A 27,747-nucleotide genomic window follows, 5' to 3' on the forward strand; every position below is an offset into this window, starting at 1 on the left:
ATATATAAGGTTTTTCTTTTATAGTTTGTACTCTTTGTATTTAATGAATAAATCTTTGCCAATTTCATAGCCACTAAGATTTCCTCCTCTGTTTTCTTCTAGACATTTTATGGTTTAGCTCTTAAATTTAGATCTATGATTTATTCTTCGCTACTTTTTGTGTAGTGTGTGAGAGAAGAATTGAGGTTAATTTATTACTATTTTTTGCATATGAGGTCCAGTTGTTCTGGCACCATTACTTGAAAATCATATTCTTTTTTTTTTTTTTCTTGAAAATCATATTCTTTCCTCATTGAATTGTGTTGGCACCTTTGCTGAAAATCAATTGATCATGTATGTGTGGTCCAGACTCTACTGTGTTCCATTGATCTATATCAGAAACACATTGATTTGATTATTGTAGTTTTACAATACGTTTTAAAATCAGCTAATCAAGTCTTCCAATGTTATTCTTCTGTTTCCAGAATTGTTTTAGTATTCTAGGTCTTTTTCATTTCTTTTGTTTGTTTGTTTGTTTTTGAGACAGAGTCTCTCTATGTCGGCAGGCTGGAGTGCAGTGGTGCGATCTTGGCTCACTACAAGCTCCGCCTCCCAAGTAACTGGGACTACAGGTGCCTGCCACCACACCCACCTGTTTTGTTTTTGTTTTTTTGTATTTTTAGTAGAGACGGGGTTTTACCGTGTTAGCCAATCTCCTGCCCTCGTGATCCGCCCACCTCAGCCTCCCAAAGTGCTGGGATTACAGGCATGAGCCACCGTGCCCGGCCGGTCTTTTTCATTTCTGTATAGATTTTGGAATCAATTTGTCAGTTTCTGTAAAAGTGCCTTCTGAGATTATGATTGGGATTGTGCAGAAACCATAGATCAGTTCAGAGAGAATTGGCATTTTTAATAACATTCAGTTTGTTAGTCTATAAATGCCATGTATTTCTTCTTTTATCTAGGTCATTAAGTTCTCTCAGCAATGTTTTGTAGTTTTTAGTGTCAAGTCTTATACATTTCTTATAAAATTTATCCCTAAGTATTTCATATTTTTAGGCTGTTTTAACTGGTAGTATTTAAATATCAATTTTCATTTATTTTTGTTGGTATGTATAAACATACTTGATATTTATATATAGATTTCATATCCTGAAACCTTGCTAAATTTACCTATTCTCTCATAGCTTGTTTGTTAATTCTCTAGGATTTTAGAATCAGCTTGCTCAATTCTAAGTCATGTTGTCTGGAAATATTACAGTTTTACCTCTTCATTCCAATCTAAATGTTTTATGAGTTTTGGAGAAAATCAGAATTTAGAACTTCTTGGTAGAGCTTTGGAGCACATGTTAGATTCTCTCTTACCATAAATTCTTTAAAAATCAAAAGAAAAGAGATTATTAAATCCTCTTCTCCATTTCTTTTTTTTGGGGGGGATGGAGTCTTGCTCTGTGTCCAGGCTGGAGTGCAGTGGCGCGGTCTTAGCTCACTGCAATCTCCGCCTTCTGGGTTCAAGCAATTCTCCTGCCTGAGCCTCCCGAGTGGCTGGGTCTACAGGCGTGTGCCACCACATCCGACTAATTTTTTGTATTTTTAGTAGAGACAGGGTTTCACCATGTTAGCCAGGATGGTCTCAATCTCTTGACCTCATGATCCACCCACCTCGGCCTCCCAAAGGGCTGGGATTACAGGTGTGAGCCACTGTGCCCAGCCTTTTCCATTTCTTTATTAATTCAGTGAACATTTAGTACCCACTGTATCAGACACCAGTGATTAATGGAAGAGACAGACATGTAAACAAATAATTATAATTTAACAAGTAAGTGTAATAAATGCCATGGTAGTTATGATACAGAATGTGCTGGGAATTTAGAGGCAGGACCGTTCAGAATCTGGGCAGTGAGATGATCTTTGCAGACCCTGCTGCCCTGGAAGGGTATGACTGCGTGAGGAATACTTGGAGGTCATTGATAAGAAAGTGTTTAAACTGAGCTCTCTGGGGAAATTCCACCTCTTCCCCATCCTGATTGTCCATATTTGCTTTATTATTATGGGGAGTCTGAAAGGAATATATCTTTATCAATAGTTCTTCTTCTCCCTCCTATTTTCTTTTTTAAATCTTACATAGTATGGCAGCAGCCTTAGCTTCTAGCCTTAAATCTCACTAGTCTGGATGTGGTGGGGCGTGCCTGTAGTCCCAGCTACTCTACTTGGGGGCTGAGGTGGGAGGATCGCTTGAGCCCAGGAGGTAGAGATTGCAGTGAGCTGAGATTGTGCTACTGCACTCCAGTCTGGATGACAAAGCAAGATTGTCTCTCAAATAAATAAATAAATAATACAAACTCTATTATGGAAAATTTCAAACAAGAGTAGGATGAGATAACAGTTATCAACTCATGCCAATTTCATTTTGTCTACACTCCTACATACCCTTCATCAGATTATGAAGCAAATTACAGACATTTTATCTGTAAATTTTTCAGTATGTATCTCTAAAAGATGAAAACGCTTAAAAATACAGCCACAATACTGTTATCACACACACACAAAATGAACAGACGCCAAACAACCTAACAACAGAGAAAAAGAATTTTAAAAACAAGAATAGTAGGCTGGGCACCGTGGCTCACACCTGTAATCCCAGCACTTCAGGAGGCTGAGGCAGGTGGATTACTTGAGGCCAGGGGTTCGAGACCAGCCTAGCCAACATGGTGAAACCCTGTCTCTACTAAAAATTCAAAAATTAGCTGGCTGTGGTGGCAGGTTCCTATAATCCCAGCTACTCGGGAGGCTGAGGCAGGAGAATTGCTTAAATCTGGGAGGTGGAGGTTGCAGTGAGCCAAGATCATGCCACAAGATTGCAACACTCTGTCTCAAAAAAAAAAAGGAAAAAAGAAAACATATAAAAACAGTAATGTTAGAAGTAGCTCCCTTTTGTTGCTTGCTGACCATGTGCCAGGCCTGTAATGGGTTCTGTGGATCCACAGCCTCATTCAGTCCTCACAATAGGCAGCTGGGGGTATAGTTCTTATTTGTGATTGGCTGGGCATTCTGACTCCTGGCAAGTGTATTTCCTACTGTTCTTTTGTTGTTTAATTACAGATTAAAATCTTAGAGAGATCCACACTCCTGATTTATTTTTAAGACTGCAGTAGTCATCACATCACTCTTCCAATCCCCCTATTGTGAAGAGGTGTCTCTCCCCTTCCTCTGTTGAGAATTCCCAGAAGGCAGGGACCATAATAGCAAAGTGACTGACACCTGGTGGAAATTCAGTAAATGTTTTTGATTGGGTGAATGAGTATATCTGGCTCCCCTGGGAGACACACTCGTTGGCTCTGATCGCCTAGAGCTTCATGGCTGACCTTCCATCCCAGTGCTTCCTCCTCCTTCAGTGGAAAGAGGCACCGATCCACACGTGCCTGTGCTGCATGCGGTAAGGCCCTTCAGGATATTGTGACCATTAGCAGATGCACACTGCGCATTACTGAGGACCTAGAGTGTAATTATGGCAGTAGACCTTCAGGCTGCAAATATGGATAAGACAATCCGTGCCTCAAATAGCTCAGAGACCATTAAATAGATGACTACAGTGCAAGATGAATGCAGTGATGGGGATGTGCCCTGTGAGTTAGGAGCAGGGTAAAGATAACCCAGCCAGGGGAGGAGAGTGGGGTTGCTTGTTTGTTTGATAAATACTCATATAGTACTTATATACCAGGCACTGTTCTAAGAACTTTGCACATAATAATTCCTTTAATCCTCATAGCAGCCTGTGAGCGTCCCCATTTCATAGCTGCATGTAATGAGACAGCATTAAGTACCTTACCCAAGTCACACAGCTGGTAAGTAATGGAACTAGGATTCAGATCTAGGCAGTGTGGCCTTAGGTTCTGCCCTCTTAACCACTATGTCAGTCTCTAAAATTCCTGAAGTATGAGAAGCATAGACATTTGTATCAAATTGTCAGGATGTATTGTTTAACTGGCTCTGTGGTCAGAGAAAAAGAAGAGTCAAGATTGATTGCCAGAGTTCTTACCTGGGGGGTGAGAGAATACAAGAGGAGGACAGAGGTGTGGTGCATGGAGATGAGTTTGTCAGTGTGTTGAGTTTGAGCATCTATTGGCTGTGTTGTCCCACAGAAAATTCCATATGGACCCTGAAACCTAAGAGAGACTGAAGGCTGAAAACAAGAATGACAGTCCGCGTTGTTATAAAAGTTGGTGAAAAGGAGAGTATGCACTGTCTCCTAAGAAGGAAGGGTAGGATAAAGTAGCAAGTCTGAAAGCAAGAGGAATCAACATTATTGCATGCAGAGAGAGGTCCAGTGAGATGAGATCTGGAAAAGAAAATGCTCTGAACTTCTCAGTTAAGAGGCCATTGGTAATCTTACTGAAAACAATCTCGTCAGAGTTCTAGAGGCAGAGGCTAGATTGCAGTGGATTGAGGGGTAAGTGGGCGGTGAGAAACTGGAGACAGTCAATGCAGACAACTCTTTCCAGGAGTCTGCTTGAGAAGTGGAGAAAAGAGATTGGTTGATTGGTAATAGCTAGAGGGGATTGTTGGGTCAAGGAAATATTTTTTCCTCGGGTTAAGAGAGAATTAGATCACTTCAGCCCAGGAGTTTGAGGCTACGAGTTTGAGGCTACGATGGCACCACTACACTCCAACCTGGACAACAGCAAGACCCTGTCTCAAAAAGAGGAGAAAAAAAAAAGAGAGAATTGGATGAACTTATGGGCTGAGGAGGAAGAGCTAATAGAATTAGATCGTGAAGATTTAGGAGGGGCATGAGTGAGATTTGAGCTGGAACTAGAGGGAGAAGGCTAAGATGAGTGTGAGGAGCTTGTAGGTAGAGGTAGGAAGTTGAAGAAGAACAGTACTTAAAGGCTCCAGTTATTTTTATGTGGTAAGAGGCAATACAATCTAATGATAGGGAGAGGGCAGGCTTTAAATATGGAGGCTGAGGGGAGCTGTAAAGTTTTAGAGTTGTGATGGAAAAGGTCATGGAAACACTGATAAAACCGTGATTGGAGGCACCAAAGGCCTGAGCAAGGCTGGATACCTTGAATCTGCATGTTAGATCACACAGCGGTGTGATTTTTCCCTAGCTGAGAGCAGCTAACAGTCGAAGTCAAACCTGAAAATGGGAGCTTTGCTCCAGTGCTCATTTGTTGGACAAATTTGATGGGAGGACTGCGGATGCAAAGGAATCAGGACTGCTGCCTTAGGTGATCAGCTGTGGAATTCAGGTGAAAAGGAAGAGAAACTGAGAGGAGGCTGATGCCTGGGAGGAAAATACAAGGGTCTGGTGATGTCACCAGGAAGAGCAAATGGGGTGAGACTGAATGTATGAGGGGAAACTGGAGCCTGTGTTTTTGAAGGTGGAAGTTGTGAGCAATGTCAAGATTCAACATGTAATTCTGGGTGTGAGTAGTGGAGGTGGGGATGGGAGCGAAAGTCATGAAAATTAAGGGAAGAAAAGGAACTCAAAGTGGGTTGAAGGAGAGACACCCATAAATGGAGATTTGCTATACAGAATGAAAGGTGTTGTAATAGAGGGAGGGAGAATACCAAGTAAAGTAGGGGCCAAAAGGAAGGTGTGAGCAGCCATGCTGAGGGAGAGGCAGGGAAACGTTTCACCAAGAAGGATTAATGTTTGAGGAATTCATAGGGGCTTGAGGAATAAGCAGGAGTTTTTGCCAGGCATCCAGGGAGTAGGCATGGTGAGACATGGCTGTGCTATATACAGCGGCACAGGGAAAACCAAAACTGCCTTTAAAAAAACCCACCCACCAGAGAAGGTTCTTGGTGTGTGTGCGTGTGAGATAGTGGGGAGTTATGAGGAGTTGGGGACAGACCCAAGTACCAGATGGAAGGGGAATGGAATTCAGCCCTGCAAATAAACCAGCTTTCTATACAATAGAGCAACAGTGGTTAAAGGTCTAGGCAGAGGTAGTCAGTTGTAGGCATCCAGGACTAAATAGCAGAGCAAAAGATGAGGAATCCACCTGAATATTAGCCTGTCAACTTCATATACCTCCACTTCCACATCACTGCCCTGTCAACCCCCCACAAAAAGTACCCTTATCTAAAGACCTGCAGTGACTTTGCACCAGACACGGAAGGGAAATCTGGCTTGTGCCCTATTTTATTCTTCTCCCTTAAAACCAGCTATAATATGTTTGTTTCTTCATGTACATTAGACAGTAAATTTTGTTGAGTGAATGGCCAAGAAATGATGAGGATGGTGGTGATGATTGCAACTAAAACTTACACAGCATCTCCTATTCACCAAGCACTGTTCTAAATGTTGTTCAATACTCAACAGCAATGCTGTGAAGTAGGTTCTGTTTTTATTCAGAGTCAACATAGATGATTTGGCAAAAATACTGAACTAATACCTAGACAGAGAAACTACTTACTTTGGGTATATGGGCAACAGTTATCCATTCAGAGTAGATGGTAAGGAAAGTAGTGTCTTCTGAGAATCTCTTATGAGAGTGCTAGGAAAGACATTTTCTTCCTATCTGTAAAACCAGAAAAGCATGGAAGTAGAGGGCTGGTTCTTTGTTTTATTTGTATGTTGTCGTTTTTTTTGAAATATATTGCACGTATCATAAAATTCATCCATTTAAATTATATGGTTAAGTGATTTTTAGTATATTCACAGTTATGCCATTATCACATCCTAGTTTTAGAATTTTACAGTGTCCCAAATGGAAACCCTATGCTCTTCCCTTTCCTGCTCCCGACTCCTTCATTCCTGCCCCAGCTAGCCACTAATCCACTCTCTGTCTCTATGAATTCGCCTATTCTGAATATTTCACATACGTGGACTCATACAACATGAAATCTTTGTAACTGGCATCTTTCACTTAGCATAATGCTTTCACGGTTCATCCATGTTGTAGCATGTATCAAGACTTCGTTCTTTTTTTAATTGCCAGTTAACACGTTATTGTGTGGATATGCCATTTTTTGTTATCTGTTAATCAGTTGATGGACATTTGGGTAGTTTTCTACTTTTTGGCTTTTGTAAATACTGCTGCTATGAAGCTTCATGTACAAGTTTTTGTGTGAACACTTTTCACTTATCTTAGGTATATACCTAGGAGTGGAATTGCTGGGTCATATAGCATATGTGTGTTTAACATTTTGAAGAACTGCGAAACTATTCTCCGAAGTGGCTGCCCTATTTTACATTCCCACCAGCAATGTATTAAGCTTCTCATTTCTCCACATCGTCACCAACACTTGTTATTTTCCATTACTTTTGTTCTAGTCATCCTAGCAGATGTAAAACAGCATCTCATTGTTGTTTTGATTTGCATTTCCTTAATAACTAATGATATTGAGCCTTTTTTCATATGCATATAGGCCGTTTGTATGTCTTCTTTGGAGAAGTATCTTTTCAGATCTTTGTCCATTTTTTAATTGTGTTGTCTTTTTATTGTTGATTTGTAAGAGTTCTTTGTATATTCTGGTTACAAGTCGCTTATCAGATATGTGATTTGCAAATATTTTCTCCCATTCTGTTGGTTGTCTTTTCACTTTCTTGATGGTATCCTTTGAAGCACAAAGGTTTTTTATTTTGATGAAGTCCAGTTTTTATATATTTTTTTCTTTTGTTGTTTGTGCTTTTGGTGTCATATCTAGAAAACCACTGCCTAACTCAAGGTCACAAAGATTTATTCCTATGTTTTCTTCTAAGAGTTTTACAGTTAGGTTAATGATCCGTTTTGAGTTAATTCTTATATATGATGTGAGGCAGGGGTCTAACTTCATTCTTTTGCATGTGGATATCCAGTTGTCTTAGCACCATTTATTGAAGAGGCTATTACCTCTCCATTGAATTGTCCTGGCACTGTTGTCAAAGTGAATTGACCATAAGTGTGAGAGTTTATTTCTGGATGTTCTATTTTGTTGATGTATGTCTATCCTTATGCCAGTCCCATACTGACTTGCTCACTGTAGCTTTCTGCTAGATTTTGAAATCAGAAAATATGAGTCCACTAACTTGATTCTTTCTCAAGATTGTTTTAGCTATTCATTTTCATATGAATTTTAGGGTCAACTTCTCAATTTCAAAAAAATTGAGATTTTAATAGGGATTTCATTTAATCTGTGGATCAATTTGTGGAATGTTGCCATTTTAACAATCTTAGATCTTCCACTCTGTAAACATGGATGTCTTTTCATTTAATTGTTTTCCGTGATATTTTGTAGTTTTTAGTATACGGGTCTTGCACTTATTTTGTTAAATTTATTCCTAGATATTTTATTCTTTTTGCTGCTATTAATATGGGATTGTTTTCTTAATTTCATTTTTGTATTGTTCACTGCTAGTGTATAGAAATACAATTTTTCAGTCCAAGTGTGGTGGGCCATGCCTATAATCCCTGCACTTTGGGAGGCCGAGATGGGAGGATCGCTTGAGGCCAGGAGTTTGAGACTGGCCTGGGCAATGTAGCAAGACCCTATCTCTACAAAAAATTTAAAAATAAAAATTAGCCAGGCTGATGACCTACTTGGAAAGCGGAGGTGGGAAGATCCCTTGAGCCCAGGAGTTTGAAGCTGTAGTGAGCTACGATCACACAATTGCACTACAGCCTGGGTGACAGAGCAAGACCCTGTCTTTTAAAGAAAAAAAGAAATATGATTTTTCATATGCTGATCTTACATCCTGCAACTTTGTTCTAATTTTTTGTGTGGGCTTCTTAGGATTTTCTGTGTACAAGATCACATCATCTGTGGACGGAGAGAGTTTTACTTTTTCCTTTTCCATCTGGAAACTTTTTATTTCTTTTTCTTGCCTAATTGCCCTGGCCAGAATCCCCTAGTTCAACATCAAATGGAAGTGGCTAGAGCAGACATTCTTGTCTTTTTAAAATTTATTTTATTTTTTTATAGAGATGGGATCTCACTGTGTTGCCCAGGCTGGTCTCAAACTCCTGGGCTCAAACAATCCTCCCTCCTTGGCCTCCCTAAGTATTGAGGTTACAGGCATGAGCTGTCACGCCCAGCCCAAATATTCTTGTCTTGTCACTGATCTTAGGGGCAAGTCTTTCCCTGGTGAGTATGATGTTAGCTGTGGGATTTTCATTTGTTTTTGAGGGAAGGATGAGATTGAATTTGATAGGTGCTCCAGGCAGCAGGTTCCTGATGAGAAGACGACGAGAGGTTCAGATTGAGATTCAGCTGATGCATATAGAATTGAGTGCATGGGGAGAATGGGAGCCTTTTTATATTGGAATGAAGTGGCAAATAATAAGATTACAGATCCTGGATATCTTAGTGTCTTTCAGTCTTTCCAGCCAGGTAGACTGGCTTTACCCTCCACAGAAGTTTTCCAGCTAGCTTAGACTAGCTCATGAATCTGTTAGTAAGGAGTCCTGTATTTAGATCAAATCGTGGTTCAGAGTCAGGTTTAGAATCCAGGAGAAATAAAAGATGAGTGTTTATCCCTTGTGGGTACCTTTTAAGAGCCTAGCTCAGTACCACCAACCTTAGGATAGCTCTCCTTGATGAGTTCCATTTTCTGATGACTGTGTTTATTACTTAGTACATTCTGTGTACTGTTGGCACTTTATGGATTTGGACTTAACTTCTCTTATTTGTACATTGCACAGACTTAAGTCTGTTTTGCCTGTGTCTCCTAACTCCTCAAGATTGTATGTTTCCCAAGGACAAGAACCATGCCTGCACCTTAATATATGCCTCAAATGTCAAAGCATTTCTCTGTACCAGTAAATAGTTGTTAACTGTTGATAAAGGTAAATGTGGTCATAAATACAAAGATCCCTGAGTCATTTGGGAAGCATATTAAGTATAAGTCCACTTTATACTGGATAAGCAGACTTTTCATAGAGGTGAAGATCACCTAAAAGTCATAATTTTAAGATTTGACACAGACACACTTGGGTTTTTAAAAATGTGCAGAGACATTAATACTCAACTGCCCCTAGGATTTATTAGTTTCATTCTTAATTATCTACAGGTGATATACTGGGCAGTCTGACTTTTTACTTCCTGTGGACCCGATCAGCTTCTCTACTAACCCCTACTCCTGAGTGCAATTTGTAGTTCAACAATAGCTAGGAGGGCCTTTGAAAACAAATCCATGCCTTGCCTTTTGTTCCTTTCCCCACCTTGTAAAGGAATGAAGTAGGACTTAAGAGAACAGCTCCCTTTGGATCCCTCTCAGAGGTGATACCATTGGCTCCCAGCTTAGAGTAAGAAGCTCTGAGAAATTGAATAAAGGGTGAGATAGAGACGCTGAACCCATTCTTCCAGCTTCTTCTAGTGTTGTTATTTCCAGAATGGCCAACACCCCTACATTGATACATAAACACATTCCAAGGCCTTGTGTAATAGAAAAGTCACCGGCCTCCTGGGATAGGAGCCCTGGGTTCTAATTCTCACTCTGCCACTTGGGGGAAATCCAATTAAAGGCTGGTTTAGTCAGCTTGGGTCACCATAGACTGGGTGGCTTAAACAGCAGACATTTATTTCTGGTAGTTCTGGAGGCTAGAAATCCAAGATCAAGGTGCCAGCATGGTCACATTCTGGTAAGGGCCCTCTTCCTGGCTGGTAGACAGCTGCCTTCTCACTGTGTGCTCACATAGCCTTTTGTGTGTGTGTGTCTGTGTGTGTGCGCACGTGCAAGCTTCCTGATGTCTCTTCTTAGAAGGGCACCAATCCCATCGTGAGAGCCCTACTCATGACTTAGCCTAACCCTAATTACCCTCCAAAGGCCCCATCTCCAAATGCCATCACATTGGAGGGTAGAGCTTCAACATAGGAATTTTGGGGTACATAAACATTCTGTCCATAACAAAGGCTGTGGTCCTCAGTTTCCTTGTCTGTGAAATGCGAGTGTTGAGATTCTTTCCTGCTTTTATCATTTATAATTCTGTGAGAAGTAGATTTGTATCATTTTCTAGTTTGAGTTATATGAAATGTTTCCCCCTACATTTTCTTGGGCAACTGAGAACTGAATAGGGCTAGGTTTAAATAGGGTTAGGCTTATTCTTTTATTTAATAAGCATTTTTGGAGCATCTACTGTGTTCCAGGAACTGTTGTAAGCGTTGGAGCTGTAACAGAGATCAAAAGAGACACAAACAAACAAACAAAAAACACCTTTGCTTTCTTGGAGCTTTCATTCTAAACAAATTAAATAAGAAAATTATTTGTTAGATATTACTGTGTGTTGAGTAATAGTGGTTACAGAGACAGAATGGAAAGTATCAGGAATGTGGGATTGCAATTTTAGATAAGGCAGTCAGAGAGAAGATCACCTTAGGTGGTGTTTGTGTCGAGAAGGGAGAGAGAGTATTGAATTCTGGGTGCCAGATTGGAAACCGAGACCCTGCTAGGGAAAGCGCCTTAACCTAAAATCCTGCGGTAGCCTGGTTCTTGCTCCCAGATGCTGACAGCTCACTTCTGTGTGCACATACTCCTCCCCCCGCCGCAACCCTGCCATTCTGTTTTGTGCCAGACACTCTATACTAATTAATGATTTCACAGCCCTTTTATAAATCTCAACCCAAGGACTGTAATAAGAAGTTCCATCGAACGCCCCTGCTGCCAGTACTGCCTGAGTCTGGGAAGTCTGGCTGGCTTAGAATCTGTACCAGCCCCTGAGACAATCTAATGTTTAAATACTTTGATGCCCTTTTCTCCCCTTTTCAATGCTTCTTACTCTCTTTTGCTGGTTTTTCTTTCCTTTTTCCACATCTTTCCACATAACCATCTATCCCCAACCATTTTATTCTATCATTCTCTTGCTCTTCCCTTTCTTTTGTAACTTCCACATTTCCCCCCACTTCTTTGTTTTTTCATCTCATGTCTGTATTTATTCCATCTCTAACTCTTCTGTTTTTTTTCTCCTCCTTTCCATCCTGTCATTCCCTTGTACCCTGAAATGTATGTGGAGAACAGGTGTGACACAGGTGAGGAGTTCTCTTCATTTCCCCAGTCAGTTATGCCCTGGTACCTCTGCCGCCTCCCCCTAACTCTGTGCTGCCTGAGCATGCAGAACCCTTGAGGGGAGAGATTCTGACACAAGTCAATTAGAAAGGGCTACCGACCTTAGGCAGCCTGGCCCTGCAGGAGCCACTAGGCCTGCACTAGGCCTCACTAGGCCCGTGGCACAGAGCTCATGCTGCAGTTCTCAGGGTACTTCACTGGGGCCCTTCATCCTCTGGCTCAGGCTCCTGGCACATTACACTTAGTGTATTATGGGGATGGCATCACATACCAGTCAAATCATTAAAGGTTCAGTGTGATCCAGGGAAGGAGGTGCCAGCAGATGGTGAAATTTTTCTCAGTCTCTGCTATCTTCTCACTGCCTTTCTGACCTGAGCCCTATCCAAGTGTCTGGAAAGCCAGATCTGCCTGACTTTCCATGCTGTTACCAAGAACCAGAGCATTGAGTCCCAGGCCAGAGCTGTCTTCTGCACCAGAGGGCAGACAGGATCAGGGAGCAATTCTCTTCCTTTCCTCAGAACCCTTTTGTTCTAAGCCCAGGAAAGAGAGAAACTAGATTCTACCCATTTCTACTCTATGATTACGGTGCTTTTGGTGGGATACATCCTAGGTCTCTCACTCCCTCTCACAGTCCCACTCTGTCTTCAAATCAGTCAACTTCAGGATTGGAAGGAATCTTGGCAGTCATCTAATTAAACTGGCCCTCCGATTCTTAGCCCATGTGGTTGTGTGATTCCATCTTGGATAGCTCCAGTTTTTCTTTGGCTGTCTGGTCTTTTAGATTTGTGATTTGTGATTTGTGATTTGTGGGCCAGGTGCAGTAGCTCATGTCTATAATCCTAGTGCTTTGGGAGTCCAAGGCAGGAGGATCACTTGAAGGGCCAGGAAGTTCAAGACTAGCCTGGGCAGTATAGCAAGACCCTATCTCTACCAAAAAAATAATAATAATAATAATAGATTTGTGATGTCCTGGCTGCCATCAGTTGTCAACTGATTTGCCACACAAGTGGATTAAACAATGCTTTGTGTAGAATCCTATATTTTATAGTGAATTTTTATGTGTAGGTACATATACACACATGCCCATGCAAAAACATGTTTTTCATCGCACTGGCCAGCAGAGGAGAATGCAAAACTTCAAAAATGGGAGACATACTCTTTTCTTTCAAGGAATTTACAGCTTAGGTGGGGAAACCAGGGATGTAGAAGTATATTGATCTAAGAATACCTAGAAAAAGAGTGTTAAAACAAGTGCCCTTTAATATAGACATCAGGTCTCTTTAGAATGAACTCCAGGGAAAGTTCATAGTTTTGGTCATGCTGAATGTGTGAAATATAACTTGAAATAAATGGTTTGAATGGGTTTGTGTTGACTTTTTCACTTTGATTTTGTTGTAAGAGACTAAGAATAAATTTGTGAGGACTGAAGTTAGGAGAGGCTGAATCAAGGAAAGCTTCATGGGATTAATGCATTTTAAGTTAGGTTTTGATGGAATTGGGTGAGTACCAGACTGTTTGGGGGCACTTCTCAGTCTACTCTGTCAATGAGAATTCTGGGGGCTCTGAATGGCCTTGAGAAACTGCCTTGACAGCCTTCAGTTCTGACCTCTGAGCCATCGCTGTTCAAAAGACCTTTAGGATGTTGAAGTCCACTTCCTATTTGAGATGCCCCTCCATCCATCTTTTGCACTATCCAACATTAACTTCACCTCCTGAAAGTCCCTAGAGGTGACTCCAGGGAACCCAGACCCACTGAAGGCGGTCAACATTGTGCGGGTTGGGGGGATGCAGCCAGCCCTGAGACCACTGGGAGCTGTAAGGGACAACATTCTTTTTTTAATGGTGGGTATAAGGCAGTCATCCAACTAAGCTGAGCAAATCCACTGCATCAAACTAAGCTGAGCAACGGGCAGTAACACAGGAAGGAAGAAGGGAAGTACTATACAAAGTGTGAGTGTGCTGGAGTTTGAAATAATGGGAACATCAGCCCTACATTTCAGGATAGAAGAGCAGCATATTTAGAAACGAAGGCAAGGCCTGGCATTCTTTCCTGTTAGCCAAGATTAGAAGGAGCTGTGGGAGGGGTAGATTTTCTGCAGGACCCCTCTATGATCTTGGGGGTAAGAGTTAGAGTCCTAGATTACTTTGGTCTTCTGGATGTCATCGTTTCCACATCCTGTCTCCAGCCAAGGCTCTTCCTTTCTGGAGAGATTGAAGTTGTTTCCTATTTCACAAGATCCCTTGTATTTTTACATTTGGGGGGTCTCACCCAGGGAATTCCTTCCTGATGTCATCTTTGTGGGATGTCAAGGAGGGAACCGAGGGGAGGGGCCCCAAGAATGTTTCTCTTTCTGTGAAAGTTATTTTCCAGCTCTTAGTGCCATTCAGCATTACTTGTATCCATGAGATGGCTTCTTTCCTCCCTCACCCCACCCGTCTTCAGTTTCCTGGAAATGGAATGGGGGCTGGAAGAGAGAAAGGATGGAAATTCCCATTGCATCTCTCTCGGCTATGCAGTGGTTCAGATGGGGGTTTTGGTGAGGGGGGATGGGAGAAGTAGAGAGATGGAGTCAGCCCTGGAGGGAGAGGCCAGGAGACTGCTGAGCTGATGGTATGGGCCTAATTACTCCCTGCCTTGAGCTTGCCTGTAATTGTGGTTTCTGGGAGCCAGCACGTCCTGGAAATCTGCTGGCACAGCAGAGATTTGGGGTTTCCGCCTGGGATGGAGTTGAATTTTCCACTTGGAGCAACTTGCCCAGCCCCCATTTTTGGTCGGGGAGCAGAGAATCCCTAAAGCTCAAAAGGAGCAATTAGGATAGTGGTAGGAATACAAGGCCTTCCTCTGGAACTGAATGAGAGGTTGTATGCTCTGAAATGCTAGACATTTTTGAAAAGTTCAGAGAGGCAGCATAGCAGGACCTGGTAAAGAGTTGTATGCTTAAAGTTAGAATGTCAACTGTGTCCCTAACCTAGGACAAGTTATTTAATATCTTTAGACATTAGTTTCTCCATCAGTAATTTGATTTGAATATCTGTATTTTCTAACAAGGATGTCCCTTAAGTCATAGGTGGAGAAATGCTAGACCAATACAAAGGAGCAACTTAAGTCCCCCTTCTCCCATGGTGGTGATAATAATAATAGCTAACATATTTTAAGCACTTAATGTGTGCCCTGTGCTAAACGCTTTAATGAATTCTACCATTTAATCTCTTAACAATCCCTTGTAATAGTTGCTTCTGCTATAGCTAAGGGAACGTGGGGTTAAGAGGTTAAATATGTTACCTGAGGTCATGGCCCCAGTGAGTGTCAACATCAGGATTCTAGAGCCTGTGCATTTGGCCAGCAGACATATAAATAGTTGTCTGCACTGCATTTTACTCGCTTGTGTCAGGAAACACTCAGAGCCAGACTGGCTTAGTGAGGCTGGCTGTTGGATTTAGCATCAGAGAATCTGAGTTCAAGTCCTAGCTCTAGGTCTCACCAACCCTGGGACCTCAGGCAAGTCCTTTATCTTCTCTGAACCTGTTTTCCATTCATGAAACATATTTTCATAGTTGTTCTGAGGGGTAAGTGAGATACTATCTGGCACAACACTGCTACTCAGCAGATGCTTAGTGTATGTTAACAGAATCTGAATTTGAATGAGGGGAATTCAAATAAGTGGCATAGTATAGACTCAAAATAAGCAGCCCCAGTCCCTACCCTCCTAAATTTGTGATCTGAGGTTTTAGAACACTGGCATAAGTTAAAGATGGATCTATGGCAAAGTCAAATGGATGGTGAGGACTCTCTCTAGACAGAGTGCAAAGCATTAGCAGAGTAAAAGCTCTGAAGTTAAACTGCTTGGATTCATATGCCAGCTTCATCTCACTTGCTGGATGCATGAAATCAAGCAAGTGGCTCAGCCTTTCTGTAGCCCATTTTCTTATCTGTAAAACGGCAACATTAATAATGCCAACTCATGAGGTGGTTGTGAGGATTAAATGTAATAAATAAGAATGGCTAATATGAATAATCAACAATCAATCAATAAGGAGTTCTTACTGAGTACCAGGCCCTGGCCTGAGTGGTTTTTGCATGTTTTAAATAATTTATTCCTAACATTCTCATGAAATAGAATCCTAACATTCTCATGAATTCTCTCTATTATTATCCCCATTTTTGGATGAGTAGTCTAAGGCAAGAGATTAAGTAACTTGCCTAAAGTCACACATCTAATAAATGTCAGGGCCAGCATTTACATCTGAGAGGGGAACTCAGGAGCCTACATTCTTGTCTCAGTAAGTGCTTTAAGAATTTGCTAGCTCTTATTATTATCATCATCATGAGTTCCCATTTATCAGTCAGTCACAAGGATTTACTAAGAGTATATGCTTAGCACTGTGTTCCTTATTGCGGGCTCTGTCAACAAAGTATATGTGATAGGATTTCTGCTCATGAGGAGTGAGTGTATCATCTAGTTGGAGTGAGATATGAACAATATGGATGAAACTATTTGATAACAAGTGCGAAATAGCATCGTATGGACTCAAAATGCAGGACTCAAAATGACTTAGTTACTGAAAGGATCACTGGGTAAGTTGGACTAGTTAGAAAATTTACTAGAGACGGTAATCCTTGAATTCAGCCCTAGAAAAGTGGGCTGAAGGGCAAGGTTGGGCTGTTTGGAGCATTAGAGTTTGGGAGGATTTAGAATTTCAAGGTTGGACATTCAGCATTCAACAGATTTCCGTTGAGTGTATCCTGTGTGCCTCACTCGATGGAGAATAATATCCAGATTGATTGCTCAGTCGCCGTTGTTTCTCTCCTGGCCAATCCAGGTTCATTTCCTGGAGACTGTGTTTTGTGAACTAGCAGTTTCCAAGTTGAAATGCTATTATTGCCCTGTTCGAGGTGGTCCATTGTTGATGTAATAAAGCCTCATTATCATGTGATTTGTGCCTGGATAGAATAATCATATGTGTCCAGGTCCTGGAAAGGAACTGCAGAGACCACTTGGTTCATTCATCTCGTCCCCTCTCCCATGATTTCACTGCCCTGCTCCCCAATCCCACGTAGGCACATGCAACCACACTTTTTGCTTAGGAGAAATATAAGGCCTAGAACTAAGACTATAATCCAAATCTTCAGACCTTTAGGATACTTTATTTAAACTGTGCTGCGTGATAGTAAATTGTGAGTCAAATTAAGTGCTCTAGGACAAATGTCTACCATTTTTGTAAACCTACAGAGGGAATTATAAGCCCATATCCCAGTGCCAGTAATTTTTGTCTTCCTAACACCCCTGTAGCTGTTGTGCAAGCCCCTCAATATCAAAGTTGTAATTCAGTGGGAAAGAGTGTAAGAGACAGCAACACTTGCTGGAAGTGGTAGGAGCCGCTGCTCTAAAAACCACTTTTCCTCCCACAGAATGGTCTGGGATCTCCCCCAGTGGAGAGGGCACCCTCCATTTGTATGATCTAGACCTGCAAAGTGCCTGCATAGCCAGAGTCAATGGAGTATTCTTTTGGTTTGTGGCCTGCCTGTTGTACCTCCTATCAGGCAGCTACATGTTGAGTTTGTTGCTTGGGGTTATCTTTGTCATAAACACAGTGGCTAATGTTCTAGTGGTCCCAGGCCCATTAGTCAATGTGAGGGGATGGAGTAAGCAACAGAGAGCTCCAGAGTGGATCATGGGTGATGAAACAGTGTCGAGAGCTGCAGGGATCTGGCTACTGGAAAACTTGGCTCTGATTTTCTCTGGCTGGCCTTCTGTCAGCATCCTAGCCAACTATGTATATCAGGTATACTTTGTAGAGCTCAGTCTATGGGTTGAGAGACCCATTTCAGGTTGTTGGAGAGTTGGTGCTAAAAAAACAAAAAATAGAAGATGTAAGTCTGTCCTTCAGAACAGGTATTTTATTAAACAGATCACATGGTAGAATATGTGAGTTTCTTTTAAAAGTAGTACACAGGCAGGGATCTGTGATGATAGCACAAGAATCACTTGAACCTGGGAGGCAGAGGTTACAGTGAGCTGAGATCACACCACTGCACTCCAGCTTGTGTGACAGAGTGTGACTCTGTCTCAAAAAAATTTTTAAAAAGATACTCTTGTAGAGTGGTTTTAAGATGACAAATAATTTAATTATCACAGTGCCCTGCAAAAAGTGCAAGGCTTGGTCTTCCCATCTTACTGTTAGGAAAGCTGAGACTGAGAAGTGGTGTGGCTTGCCCAGTGCCACACGGTGGCCATGACGTGGCGAGGAGGAACCCTCATTCCACAGATGGAGGCCTTTCCCGCCGACCCTGGCAAGTCCCTGTGACAGACGCCTGTTCTTTGTCTTGTAGGTTCTAGGTTCTGCTCGTCTCCTTTGCCCTTCATTGAAAACCAGGAAACTCAAATGAAGATATACTTATTTATCTTGTAGATATCACCAATGCAGACACAGAATTGCTTCTAGATCATGGTTGGTGATGGTGTCTGTTGTTTCTTTTCCAGTTGAAATGCATTTGGCCGTGGCCTGCCCTCCCTTTATTCTTTAGAGAGAATCTTTCCTTTCCAGGCTAGGGATGTAGTCAGGTGCTTAAGGGCCAGGGATGCAAAGAATAGAAGTGGTCATCATTCGAGAGTTCATTGAGGAAGGCTTCCCAAAGGAGGGGAGCTTCCAGACAGGTTTTAGAAGGGTAGAACAGGAATTTCCAGGGGGACCTGTTGCGGGGTGGAGAATAACCTCCCCTGCCTACCCGCCCTTCTTTCTTCTACTTCTGGCAGGGCTTCCTGAAGTCACTAGCCAAGAATGTGGAGGTTATGGACTCAGCCTGTGAAGCTCTGGCTCCCCTCCCGCTTCTGCCCCCCATTACAGTTGGGAGCTTAGGTTGCCATGACTCAATTTGCATCTACCTGCAGTTACCTCACCTGAAGAACAGGTTGTATACAGCCTCCCCAAGGTAGGAAGGGGATTGCAAAGACAAGCAGACCTCACACTGTCAACTTCCATTACTTCCACGAATTACCCATTTGATGGTTTAACCTCAGTGGTTTTAAAGCCAAACACTAACTTTCCTCTGCCACCCAGGACTTTCCTATCAATTTTGGTATGAACTCAGGGAAAGGGAGCTAATTTAAAATCTACCTTAAGAAAGTAAATTAGAAAGGTGAATCTTCTGGGCCAAATGACACATTTTTAAAAGCAAAATGAAGACTTCTTGGATTGGCCATTATCCTGGGTACCTGCTTTATGGTTGGTCCTTTAGTTGTGCCAATAATCAAAAATCAACTCAAGTAACAATTCTGTTTATACAAGGTATAAAGTATGCCTTCTTTGAAGAAAACCCAGTCTTTTGAGAATTTATATTTAAGGTATTATCACTTTCAGGATGATTTACTTCAGAACATATTTACTTATCTTTTCAGGAAAACATTAGGTAAAACAAGATACGCCTGTAGGGCCGGGAACGGTGGATCACACCTATAATCCCAGCAACTTTGGGAGGCCGAGGCAGGTGGCTCATGTGAGGTCAGGAGTTTGAGACCAGCCTGGCCAACATGGCAAAACCCCATCTTTACTAAAACTACAAAAATTAGCCTGGCATAGTGACACACACTATAATTTCAGCCACTCAGGAGGCTGAGGCACAAGAATCACTTGAACCGGGGAGGCAGAGGTTGCAGTGAGCTGAAATCGCACCACTACACTCCAGCCTGTGTGACAGTATGACTCTGTCTCAAAAAAATTTTAAAAAAGATACTCTTGTAGAGTGGTTTTAGGATGACAAATAATTTAATTATCACAGTGCCCTGCAAAAACTACAAGGCTTGGTCTTCCCATCTTACTGTTAGGAAAGCTGAGACTGAGAAGTGGTGTGGCTTGCCCAGTGCCACACAGTGGCCATGACATGGCGAGGAGGAAACCTCATTCCACAGATGGAGGCCTTTCCCGTCGACCCTGGCAAGTTCCTGTGACAGACGCCTGTTCTTTATCTTGTAGGTTCTAGGTTCTGCTCGTCTCCTTTGCCCTTCATTGAAAACCAGGAAACTCAAATGAAGATATACTTATTCATCTTGTAGATATCACCAATGCAGACACAGAATTGCTTCTAGATTATGGTTGGTGATGGTGTCTGTTGTTTCTTTTCCAGTTGAAATGCATTTGGCCGTGGCCTGCCCTCCCTTTATTCTTTAGAGAGAATCTTTCCTTTCCAGGCTAGGGATGTAGTTCTGCCTGGGTGCAAAGACCTGATATGCTGAAGAAGAATTATGAGGGACAAAGAATCTAGCAGAATTAAGAAAGGATGTGAGATGACCTAGCTCAGCTCCCTCGTCGTGGAAATAATAGGGCCAAGGCACAGAGAGAGAAAGCTGGGACTTTGGTATCAGGCACATTTGAACTTGTGTCCTGGCTCTACCATTTAATAGCTGTATGGCCTGGGGTGACTTATGTAACTGATCTGAAGCTCATTTTCCTTATCCGTAAAGGAAAATAACACGGTTATCTCACTAGGTTGTCAGGATTAAATGAATGCCTATAACACATGCTTACTATACGTAATTTTCTTCTCCCTTTTCAAGAATATATAAAAAGATAAGGGCAGAGTGGGTCTAGAACCCAGATGTCTAGGCTGTCAGCTGTCAGTCCTGCCCTCTTGTCAGAAGGGCCTGCCCCCTCCCTCCTGCTGGGGCAGCCTCTATGATTTCCCTCTCTGTGGCTTTGCTCCCCACCCCCGACTTCTACTCCTAACAACCAGATCTTGGATCTTCCTGAAAGTTGCTTTATGTTGTCTGGAGTTGCACAGCTAGTAAATGGCAGAATTAGCACCAATATCTAGGTCTCCTGGCTTCCTCTTGATGTCGTGAGATGCTGTTCTTTTCATTGAACATAAGTTTGATGGAGGACTCCGTGACAAAAGCAAATAAATATGGGCTAAACATAATATTCAGCAGTAGATCATCTAGGAGATCTTAGGAGATCTGTAAGATGGTTGCGTATTAGATAACTCAAGACTTGTTTATTTTGTGTTTCAAGGCAAGATGTGCCTGCTTTGGCAGTAGCTTACTAATTTATGTCTGACTTAGGGTCTCATAGCAAAGAATAGCACCCATTTTTAAAGTACTGCAGTATGCCAGGCATTGTACTAGATACTGTACTTACATTACACCAGTTCTTAAAACAGTCTGATAGGATAGGGAGCTAGTATTCCCGTTTTGTAGATGAGAAAACTGAGGTTCACAGAAAATAGTTTGCTCTCAGTCCCACAGATGGCCAGAGGCAGAGCCCGGCCTGTTCTAACTCCACACTTCACCACACTACTCCTCAGTATCAATGTAAATTCCTGGGCATAGCTTGGGCATTGAGCTTTTTCTGAGAAATATGTGACAGATTAGATAAGTCAGGTGTGAGCTTGTGCCGATACCCATGCTGATAGAGCCTGCGAGGCTGATGGGGTGTGTTGGGTTCTGAGTGGAGAAAAGGGTACATTGCCTAGGGCAGTGCTGGATTGTTCTCTACTAAGGGATGAAGATGGTGCCCTCAGAGCCGGGCTCTGCTTCCTTCCTGGGAAACAGATGAGCTTGGTGTGCCTCTTCAGGAACTCACAGTCCAGCGAACAAGGAGAGAGGTCGACAATGTGGGAGGTGCTTTGGCAGAAATATATGCCAGGTGCTGTGGGAGACAGAAGTTCTTGGAGTGATGACTCTGGGCAGGCTTCTAGTTTTCTTGGACTGTTCTGAAGGGCAAGGAGGCCTCACCACTGGAGAGAAGGCGGAAGTATGGTGCAGCTATGGCCAAAGGAGGCCAGACCAGTGCTGTCCAATAAAAAGATAATGCAAACCATGTGTAATTTAACATTTTCTAGTAGCCATAGTGAAAAAAAAAAAAAAAACTGGTGAAATTAATTTTAATGATATAGTTCATGTAACCCAATATATTCAAAATACTGTTATTTAATATAAAATGTTCTTGAGAGATATATTTTTTTTTTAACTAAAACTTTAACTCTGATGTGCATTTTATACAGTGTATTTCAATTTGAACCAGCCACATTTCTGGTGCTCTTAGCCACACGTGACTTGTGGTTCCTGTTAGACAGTGCAGGGCTAGAGGGTGCTCCCGGTGGCAGCTCCTAGTAACCCACTCTCAGCAGTCTGTCTCTCACCTGTGCTTTCTAGAGCATTCCACAGCATTGCTGTCTTTCAGGTGCACATCTGCTTTGCCGCAGCTGGTCTCTGGGCCTCCAGCCTTTCCTCCTCCAGGCCACTCTAATCCCTGCAGTCAGACTTATCTTTTTAAAGGCTAAACCTGATCCTATTACTCCTTCGAGAAAGCCTTCAACAGCTCCCCCATCTGTAAAGAATCAAATCTATAATCCTTAGATACCATTTAAGGCTCTCCATAACCTGTCTTTTCCCTCCATCATACTCCCTAGCAATGATATGTTACTTTAGTATTTGCAGAACCTTTTGACATACTTTATCTCACTTTATTCTCATAGCAGCTGTGTGAGATAGGTAGGGCAGGGCAGGTGAATTATAAGGCTCAAAAAGTTTAAGAGAGGTTCCTGGCTGGGCATGGTGTCTTACACTTGTATTCCCAGCACTTTGAGAGGCTAAGGCAGGAGGATTGCTTGAGCCTAGGAGTTCAAGACCAGCCTTGGCAACAAAGGGAGACCCCATCTCTACAAAAAAATTTTTTCAACTAGCTAGATATGGTGGTGCAGACCTGTAATCCCAGCTACTTGGGAGGTTGAGGCGGAAGGATCACTTAAGACTAGGAATTGGAGTTTGCAGTGAACTATGATCACACCACTGCACTACAGCCTGAATGACAGAGCAAGACCTTGTCTCAAAAAAAGAGAGAGAGAGAGGGGGGTTCCTAAGCTCAGCCAGCTAGTAAGTGGCAGAATCAGGACCGAGACCCATGTCTTTTTAATTTTATCTCCTGTTACACTCCCTGTTGTGAGATCCATCCCCTTTTCTCCCATATTGCATTGACAGCCTCCCCAGAGTCCGTGTGTCCTCCCTCTGCCTTCTGCTTCCTCCCCTAGAATGTCCTTCCACAACATAGCTACCTGTCAGAATCCTCCCCTTCCTCCAAGGCTCTGGTTAAAGTCCACCTCCTCTCTGATTTCTTCTTTGGCCATCCCCTCCCCAAATCTACTTTGTAACTACCAACACACTTTAACATGCAGCTTCTTATCTAGTTGATGCTTCACTGTCTTATGTGCAGAATTCAATTCTAGCAATCTGGGGCATTGAAGAATTCAGGAGCTTAAACAGTTCTTACAGGGTTGCCAGTCGTACTCCCCGCCTAAGTCCATGGAAACGCTAACACTCTTCTACTTTATTAGTCTTTGTTAAAACTATGAAATTATGAATTTAATCCTAATTTATATGCATTGTGGAGGTCACTCAAAAATGTTTCTCTCAACTGCTGTGATAAGTATAGGCTTATGATATTTTGATGTCTGAAGATCTGTTACCTATATCTGATTTCATCTTCCAACACATATTTAATGAATATCTACTATGTACTGTGTTCTGGAGCTGCTCTGTGCTCTTCAGAACAAGATACATGAAGTTTATCATTAAATGGGAAAAGAGCAGACATTTAAAAAAAGCACCCAAACAGGCTGGGCACAGTGGCACATGCCTGTAATCCCAGCACGTTGGGAGGCTGAGGCGGAGGATCACTTGTGCCCAGGAGTTTGAGACCAGCCTGAGCAAGATAGTGAGAGCTCATCTCTATTTAAAAAAAAAAAAAAAAAAAAAAAAAAAAAAAGCCGGGCAACTACTCAGGGAACTTAGGTGGGAGGATTGCTTCAGCTTGAACCCAGGAAGTCGAGGCTGCAGTGAGCCGTGATTGCACCACTGCACTCCAGCCTGGGCAACAGAGTGAGATCCTGTCTCAAAAAAAAAAAAAAAAAAAGAAAGAAAGAAAGAGAAAGAAGGAAGGAGGGAGGGAGGGATGGAGGGAGGGAAGGAGGGAAGGAAGGAAGGAAAGGAAGGAAGGAAGGAAGGAAGGAAGGAAGGAAGGAAGGAAGGAAGGAACCCAAACAATAGTGTACTTACTATTGAGTTAGGCACGTTACAAAGGTAAATTTCAGGGAGATCCAACACAGGAAGTGTCTGAGAAAGAGACACTTAAGCTGAACCCTGAGGAATGAGTGTGGGTTCCCCAGGCCAAAGTGGGAGAGAAGGCCCCTGAGGTTGAGATACAGTGATTGAGAGGTAGAGTGACCAGATACGGCTTGAGAATAGGCATGAGACCTCACCAAGGACCTGTTAGCCATGTGCAGGATTTGGAACTTCATACAAGGACAATGGGAAACCACAGAAGAGTGTATATCCTCTAATTTCTCTCTTTAAAAGATCACTCTGTGTGTAAGAATGGGTGGGGGCTAGAGTAGACGTGGGGAGGCCAGTTCTTCTAGGTGAGAGATGATGGTGTCTTAAATGATCGTGGTGGCAGAGAGGGGGAGAAGTAGATGGATTTCAGGAATGTTAGGAGGTCATATCAGTAGGACTTGTCGATTGATTGGATTTGCAGAGAGGTGTCAAAGATAACCTCAGATTTCTGGCGTGAGCAATTGCACGGCAGTGTTTTACTGAGGAGGAAACATTTGATCAGGAGCAGGGTAGGGGAGATTGATTGTAATTTGACTGTTGTAGCTTTGAGGTATCAGTGAAGGTGATTTGGTCCTCCCAATTACCCTTTGAGAAAGGTAGTATTACCCACATTTGTTATTGGGAAACTAAGGTTTGAAGAGATTGGATGACTTGCCTAAAACTACATAGCCAAGAAAGGGCTGAGCCTGAGCTTGTGCCAGTATTTTGACTCCTAAAGTTGTGCTTTTAAAACCATACCACATGGCCTGTGTGCTGAGTATTCAGCGTTGAATCAAGCTAAGCAACCTTCTCAACACACCAGTTCTCTGCCTCCCTTCACACACACCTGCCTGCCAAGTTGTCTGCTCTGATAGTCAAATCCCAAAATCTCTTCTTGTCTAAGACCTTCATGAAAGTAGAAAGGTGAGGTTTACTGGCCCTGCCCTACCTAGAATCTGAACACCCTGAGGGGTATTTTTCACTCACTCATTCTAGTTCTGTTCCCCTCACGCCTGACATTTTTCAAGCAGAGGTCCCCTACTGTACACCTGGGGGAAAAGAAAAAAAACAGCAAAAAAACACAATAAAACCATTTGTAGAGGGCTTTACACTTTCAAAGTACTTAACAAATATTATCTTTTTGCCCTCACATCAGCCCTGGAAGAAAGAAAGGATGTGTATGGTCCTTCAGCCAACATGTTTGGAGCGACTTTCACTATGCAGCAGGCTGTGCTGGAACTCATCTGGTGATACAAGGTCCCTGTTCTCAGGGGCTTAAAGTCTAAAAGAGAAGACAGACTAACATGATATCAATATGTGTCATTTTGCAGATAAGAAAGATGATAGACTGATGATAGACTCAGACATTAAGGGACTTGTTTCAAGAGTTTCTCCAAGTTACAGTCCTCTGAATAAGGAATGGCTTGGGCTGCTTGGTGAAGTAGATTCCACACCACAGACCTGCTGAATTGGATCCCTGAGGGTGGGGCCTCAAGTGATTCACATGCTGCTGGATAGCTAGGAAGTGATCCAACTGAGGTGTGAACCTTTTCTGGTGCACTGCCAGAGACCATTTGTCTATCCTCTAGTTTAAGAGATGAGGGACTGATACTTACAGATCACCAGAGGTTGTATGCAAACAGGTGTCTTTCCTCATAGCCCTTACTGTAGGGATATGCAAGCCTAGGAGGGTGTGTTTGCCAGCCTCAGACCAGAGGGAAAATTCTACCCGGAGGCAGAATCCATAGAAAGTTAGGGTGCCAGGAGCCTGCTGAAAACTCCACCCTGGGAGATAAGGGAAACCAACCAGTAAGACCAGGTCAGAGTTCTGTAAGTATGGACTTTATCTGGAGCTAAGGTCCTGGTAGGGTGGCTGTTTCCTGGTTTACTGCTCTTGTCTTTAGGGAAGGGCCAAGGAATATTACTTTGCCCCAGACTCAGGAAGACTTAGCTCAGCCTGTGTATACTGTGCTTTTTTATCTTTCTCTATCCATCTATCTTATATATGTGTATTATGTATTTATATACATATATAGCATATGTGTATTATATATATCTTTAATCATGTCATATATATTATATGTGTGTGGGCACATGTGATGTATATATGTGTATATGTCTTGAATGTGTATGTATGTATATATGTATGTAAAAGAGAAAATAAAGACCAAGCAAATCTACATGTGGCATATACAGGTCATATAATTTTTTGTTTAGGAGCACAGACGTTGAAGTCACACCAACTTTATGCACATCTTAACTTCATTTATTTAACCTCTCTGTTCACGTATTGGAAAATGGGGATGTACTCCCTGTTTCAGCAGACTTTTGTGAGGATTGAATTAGATAAGGTTATATCAAGTGCTTAGCACAGCACCTGGTAGGTAGTAAGAACTTTTTCATTATTACCACAGAATGTGGATGTTCTAGGCCTTGTCCTCATTTACACATTTGTGATGGGGTAGGAGTGAGGAGACCAGGAACCTCCCATTGACAGATGGAAAGGACATAATGTTGTTTGCTTATCTTTGTTTCTTTAAACTCCAGAAACCAGTCCTGTTTGGCCACCTTAAGTTTGAACTCGTATACTTTGTAGGGGTCTGAGTGAAGCAGTGGGCAGTGTAAGCTAAGGGCAGTGGTGACTGGGAAAGGTAAGGTATGCTCACCTGGAGAGGGCTGCCACCACCCATTTTCAGCTGATTGTCACTATGTGAGACCGTAAGCTTGAGGATGCCAGAACTTCTGACTGACCTTTCAAGAGAAGTCAGAAATGTGTATTTTATTGCTTAGCAACTAACTTTTAAAATATATATATACACACATACACATTCACACACAGACACACCGCAGGCCAACAAAAAGGATATGTGGGCTCTCTGGAAGGTCACCAAGCATCTCCTTGCTTTGTTGCCCACCCTATAGGCTGGGGGGAGGAGCATGTGGCTGCATAGTTAGAAAGCACCTGCTTGTGCCTTGTGCTGCACTCAGGTGTACCGGGAAGTCCACACTGCAACCTCTGCCCTCCAGCAGATAGGCAGGACTGACACAGGGAGCCTTGGAGGAGGGGAGAATGTGTGCGCCAATGCGGGCCGCATTGTAAAGAAGAGGAAGAGTTCTGCGGGTTACTCTACAGATACTGTATGTGAAAAAAGCAAAGCGCAAAAGGGGATGATACTACCTGTTGTGTAAGGAAGAAAGGAAAATAAGAATATGTATCGGTATTTATTTAGTTTTACAAGAAGAAACACAGCAAGGAAACCAAAAACAAATGAAAATGGTTACTTGGGGAATGGGGAGAAAGAATAGGTATACTTCTGAATATACTTTTAAAATTACATTTTGATTTTCAACCGTGTAAATGTTTAATATATTCAAAAAATGAAATAAGCTTGAAAGAAAGCAAACCCTAAAATTCAGTACAAATATAAAAAGAAACCTAAATATATCTCAAATTGATAACATAAAAATAGATTAAGACTGAGCACAGTGACTCACGCCTGTGATCCCAGTGCTTTGGGAGGTCGAGGCAGGTGAATCACTTGAGCCCAGGAGTTCAAGACCAGCCTGGGCATCATGGCGAAACCCCATCTCTCCAAAAAATATGAAAATTAGCCAGGCGTGGTGATGTTTGCCTGTAATCCCAGCTATTTGGGAAGCTAAGGCAGGAGGATCACTTAAACCCAGAAGACAGAG

The 27,747-nt window shown here is 42.4% G+C and overlaps 1 protein-coding gene and 2 long non-coding RNA genes across 41 annotated transcripts in view; 2 read left to right on the plus strand and 1 right to left on the minus strand.

Moving 5' to 3' along the window:
• ARHGEF11 (Rho guanine nucleotide exchange factor 11) overlaps positions 1–27,747 on the plus strand; it is a 110,701-nt gene that overhangs the window by 27,015 nt on the left and 55,939 nt on the right. The window lies entirely within an intron of this gene.
• LOC144330473 (uncharacterized) lies at positions 1,397–21,833 on the minus strand. Its single transcript, XR_013396651.1, has 2 exons — positions 18,969–21,833; positions 1,397–1,680 (listed from the first exon to the last, which is right to left on the minus strand). It is a non-coding gene; the product is annotated as an uncharacterized LOC144330473 (long non-coding RNA).
• On the plus strand, positions 19,652–23,889 carry LOC144330475 (uncharacterized). Its single transcript, XR_013396658.1, has 2 exons — positions 19,652–22,586; positions 23,651–23,889. It is a non-coding gene; the product is annotated as an uncharacterized LOC144330475 (long non-coding RNA).

Source organism: Macaca mulatta, chromosome 1 (assembly GCF_049350105.2).
Source record: "Macaca mulatta isolate MMU2019108-1 chromosome 1, T2T-MMU8v2.0, whole genome shotgun sequence".
Lineage (NCBI taxonomy): Eukaryota > Metazoa > Chordata > Mammalia > Primates > Cercopithecidae > Macaca > Macaca mulatta.